This window comes from Daktulosphaira vitifoliae, unplaced genomic scaffold (genome assembly GCF_025091365.1).
Source record: "Daktulosphaira vitifoliae isolate Bord-2020 unplaced genomic scaffold, ASM2509136v1 Scaffold_2, whole genome shotgun sequence".
NCBI lineage: Eukaryota > Metazoa > Arthropoda > Insecta > Hemiptera > Phylloxeridae > Daktulosphaira > Daktulosphaira vitifoliae.
The window spans coordinates 37,531,599-37,537,309 of NW_026099573.1; positions in this window are offsets into that span (position 1 = coordinate 37,531,599).

Genomic DNA, 5,711 nt, shown 5'->3' on the forward strand with positions numbered 1-5,711 from the left:
CATACATACATACATACATACATACATACATACATACAAGTGAAACTAATATAAGCGTGTTAATAAGCATGATTATTTGGGTATAATAATTAACAAATTAATGACATGATGAATAATATTAATATTTCTTTCCAATATTAGCTTTGAAAATGTTTCAGAAATACTCTGAGCTTCAAACATATGTTATATAGACAGTTCTTACTTAATATAAATTTTAACAAAAATTATTATTTTGATGAAAATAATATTGATTAGAGTATAATAATTATATCCCGGTTATTCCCATGATTATTAAAAAATAGGAGCAGATATTGTTTTTGGAATAATCCTACAATTGCTTCTTAAAAATAAACATTATTTACAGATTTCATTAATTTATTTTGTTATTAAAATGTTTTTATTCAAAGTCAGATATCATCTAACAGTACCATTAAAACCACTTTTTGTATGTTAATATTTTGAAATAGGACAGTATACAACTGACGGGAGTGTAATTGTCTGCGTGCAGAATGCAACCTTTTTTTTTTCTAAGTTCCGTTAAAAGAGTTATGTTCCAGGTTTTGCAAATTGTAAAGGCGACCTGGGTTAGTAGTGCTGAGCTAACTAAGAAAACAGAGAAAATAGTAATGTACATTAATAAAAATAATGCTTCTTAAGTGGAGAATAAAATTTATTACAATTTAATTGATGAAATTTTAATTTTAAAAACCCAGCACAGTGGGGTGGCGGCACAGTGGGGTCGTGGCATAGTTGTGTCCAGTATAGATGATATCTGACAGTGATTAAAATCACTATCATAAAAAAACGCTTCGATGCAAATCTGTAGATAATGCTTAATTTATAAAAAAAAAATTTGTTAAAATAGCATATTTTTGAATACGGTAGCCTTTTGCGTATAGAAGATAGGTCGTCGGGACAAATTTTTTTTTTTATTTTATAGTACATGAAATAAGCTTTAATTTGATATATTTATTTATTTATTTATTTATTTGTTTATTTATGTATAATATACGGGTGTTAACCCTTTAACAATTAGAATATTTAAGTACAGTAAAAATCATTAATAACATAAACAGTTACAAAAAAAAAACACATCACAGGGGGGTCGCGGCACAGTGGTGACGTGGCATAGTTGGATCAAGTATAATGATATCTGACAGTGATTAAAATCACTATCAAAATAAAACGCTTCGATGCAAATCTTTAGATAGTGTTTAATTTTAAAAAATTGGTGAATTATTCCAAAAGCTTCATAAATTGCTAGTTCCTTATTAATATCCTGATTAAGATAAAGTATGTCGAATGAAAAAGGGATTATTAAAAAATAGTATTTCCCATAAAAAAATTATATTGATCAATACACTTTTCAATAAGTTATAGCATTATAAAGTTAAAAATATAAAAAATAAAATTGAGAATTTTCACACAATAATAGCATTTGGTAGCCATTTTCACCTTGAAGACAAAATAAAGTCCGAAATTTTTTTTTTTCATGATAAAGTATATTACATTAGCTTTAATTTAAGATATATATAAAAGTGTCAGACTTTCCGGAACACTTTCAAAATTTAAGTTGAAAAAGTCAATTTTTTGTGAAAAAGTTGTCATTTTGAATCCCCCCCTGTAGGCAGGTAAAAAGTCAGATTTATAAAAAAAATATACCAAATGATAGGTAAAGACATCATGCATCTACAAAAAAAAGAATTATATTGATCCATACATCTTTCGAGAAGTTATAGCATTATAAAGTTAAAAATATAAAAAAGAATTTTTTTACAAAAATCGTATTTTTTTTATTAAGTTTAATGTCTGTTTTCACCATGAAGATAAAATAAAGTCCGAAATTTTTTTTTACCATTATAAAGTATATTACATTAGCTTTAATTTAAGATATATATAAAAGTGTCAGACCTTCCGGAACACTTTCAAAAGTTACGTTGAAAAAGTTCTACTTTCTATATGCATTTTTATGTTTTGAATCCCCCCTGTATTTAGGGAAATGGTCCGATTTAAAAAAACAGTATGTCGAATGAAAGATCTATATAAATACTACTTCTCATAAAAAAATTGTAATGATTCATACATTTTTCAAAAAGTTATAGCATAATAAAGTTAAAAATGGAAAATACAAAATCGAAAATTTTCACACAAAAATAGCATTCGGTAGCCATTTTCACCATGAAGATAAGATAAAGTCCGAAATTTTTTTTTTTCATGATAAAGCATATTACATTAGCTTTAATTTAAGATATATATAAAAGTGTCAGACCTTCCGGAACATTTTCAAAATTTAAGTTAAAAAAATTAATTTTTTGTGAAAAAGTTGTCATTTTAAATCCCCCCTTGTGGGCAGGTTAAGGGTTAAATTTATGAAAAAAATATACCAAATGAAAGGTAATGATATTATGCATCTATATAAAAAAGAATTATATTGATATGTTTATTTTTGAAAAAGTTATGGCACTTTTAAGTAAAAAAAATTGAAAAAATTTCGAAAATTAGCGATTTTTAAATTTGTAATTTTTTTGGAGGTTTCCCCCATTTACGGGGAACGAGGGAAATTTTTTCAATTTTGAAGAGTAATGTCTTCGACTAGATACGATTTGTGATCTTTTGACGTATCGTTGAAAGAAATCCGTTCGGTGAGAGCTGAGAAAAAGTGGTAACAGACACAAAAAAAAAAAAAAAATACATCATAGTAAAACCAATACCTTCTCAGCTTCGCATCGAAGCTAAAAACATTTTAGTCTTGTTTTTTTTTAGAATCATGAATAATTCTCTACAAATTCGTGAGTTCTTGAACTCAACTTTGGTGAGCTCTATTGATGATGACTTTTCAAATAATTCTATTATTCCTTCTAACTTAGAGAATACAAGTCAATCAACAATAAATTTAGAAAAAATCCAGCATTTACAGTCTCTAAAAATACTGTTAAAAGAATATTATTGAGTGATTCTGGTGATTGTACTTTGATTCCTCACGATGGGAAAAGTAGTGTATGGAAGAAATTTAAAAGTGTTATGACAACATTTTTGTCGTATCTGGTTTAATTTAATCTGGACAGAGTTTTTTTATTTAATGGTTCGGTTCGGTCTAGAATTTTTTTTACTTTATAATCCGGTTCGGTTCGATCCATTTAAAATTTCTATCCAGTCTGGTCCAATTTAAATTTCATATAACAGTTAAGTCCGGTCTTTTTTTTAGTTTTTCTGTACGGTTCGGTCCGGTCCTTGAAAATTCAGACCATGCAGAGCCCTATTATAAATACTATTTCTCATGAAAAAATTGTATTGATCCATACATTTTTAAAAAAGTCATATAAATAGAAAGTTAAATATGTTAAATATAAAGTCGAAAATTTTCACACAAAAATATCATTAGGTAACTATTTTCATCGTGAAGACAAAATAAAGCTCGACATTTTTTTTTTCCATAATAAATTATATTACATTATCTTTAATTTATGATATTTATAAAAGTGTTAGTATTTTCGGAGTTAAAATTGATACCTTCTCAGTTTCGCATCGAAGCTAAAAGTTAATACATTTTATTACAATAAAACTATACTAAATATGATGTTTAAACTATTGAAACTCACTAGTTTATTAATTAAAGGTTGATGGAATTTAATATTTAAATAGTGAATATATGAGTTACTTAATTAAACACTAATTAACAATTATAAGAAATATTATGTTTTACTTTTATGTTGCTGAGCGTTTACTACTTTTCATATTAATAATGAACTCTTTAAAGAAGAAAAATACTACAGCAGTATTTTTCAGATAAGTATAAATAATAATGATTAACATACAGGTTCGCATTAGTTAAAAAATACAGTATTTAACTATAACGAAAATAGAGATTATTTCAATTGTATCATCTATTTAAACATTTTTAAATTTAAATTTATAAAATATTTTAAAGTAGATGTTAATTTTATGGCAAACGTGCATAAAAATTGAAGGGCTTGGCACAGAACTTTTTAGATAATAATTTGTTGTTAATTATGAATAAAAGAACTAAAAATAATTTTCATCAGAGTATAAAATATACTTTTATTATTCAATTTTTCGTGCTAATTTCAAATCAGCAATTATATGTTTTCTTCACCAATAATTTATGATATAATTACTAATTAACTAAAAACTATAGGATATAACTTCAAAGTCAATAGTTTCATTGTATCATCTTTTTAAACGCCAAGAGTTACATAGAAATTATTATTTCTTTTGAAATGAATTATTACGATAAAAAAATAATTAAAAACAAAAATTTTTTTTTTAAATTATTGCAAATTTTTCTTTTTTTATATATTAAAAATAATTAGTGCAAAATATCATCTTTAACCTATTTTTATCATAATCGATCACTTAAATAAATATAATAGTAAAGATTTCTAAGTAACTTTTGGTGTTTCTACAATAGATTCTACAATTGAAATATGCAAATTGAAATAATTTTAATGATTAACTTTAACTAAAAAAAAAAATAAAAAATATTGTTGAAAAGATCTACTCAATTGGAGAGTATTATGAAATTTGATTATAAATGTAAAAATTTTTTGTTTAACTCAGGTGAAACTAAATATAATTTTTTTTTTTAATTTATGATTTGACATTATTAAATAGAAAAATTTATGAGAATTAAAAAATGGAGATATTGTTTAGATTAATATGCAATCAGGAAATATTATAATAACTATTAACTATTAAATTTATAAGAAAAGTTCAAAATTTGTTTACATTTTTATCGTAAAAGTAGGTCAAGTAAGAGCTGATGTGGAAGACTACAGTGATAGGGTCCTTAATATTTATTGAATTTTAATGAGATAAAAATCAAACCAACTTTGAACATTTTTCTAACTTAAAAATTATTTAGAAAAAAATGCAAAAAAATTTATTCGCACGGGTGATTTTGAACCTTGTACATCAAGCGGTATAGACATAAGTTTTACCGATTCGGCAACCGAAAAAAATGGCAATTTAAGCTAATTGAAATTTCTATGTTATTTTACTACTTAAAAAAAGTAACAAAATTTAAATAAGTTTAACTTTATGTGCTATATTAAATATATTTATATAATACTTATGAAAATCAGTGTACTCCCCTTATAAGGTATTTTAAAATAAAATAATATACAAAACCCAGAATTTTAACACAAATACAAAATTTTTTTGAATACGGTGACTATTTTCACCAGTCCAGAAGTCAAATTTTTTTTTCAAATTAATCTATATTACATTAACTTTAATTTAAGATATATATAAAAATGTTAGTATTTCCGGAACATTTTCAAAAGTTAAGTAGAAAAAGTTAACTTTATGTGAAAAAGTTGTCATTTTGAAACCCTCCCTGTAGGCAAGTAAAAAGTCAAATGTTCACAAAAATATATCAACTGATAGGTGACAGCTTCGCATGGATGCTAAAATAAGAGATGATTTTGAATCAAGATTTCAGAAGTTATTAATATTATTGTACATAAATGAGAACGGTAGTAAAGGTGAGAAATTTTTGGCGCCTTACATATGGTACTTAAATTTTAAATTTTAGCTTCCAGCAAAGCTGAGAAGGTATTACTTTTACTAAGATATGTTTTTTTTTTTTTGTGTCTGTTACCACTTTTACTCAGCTCTCACCGAACAGATTCTCTCAACGATACATCAAAAGATCACAAATCGTATCAAGTCAAAGAATTTACCCTCAAAAA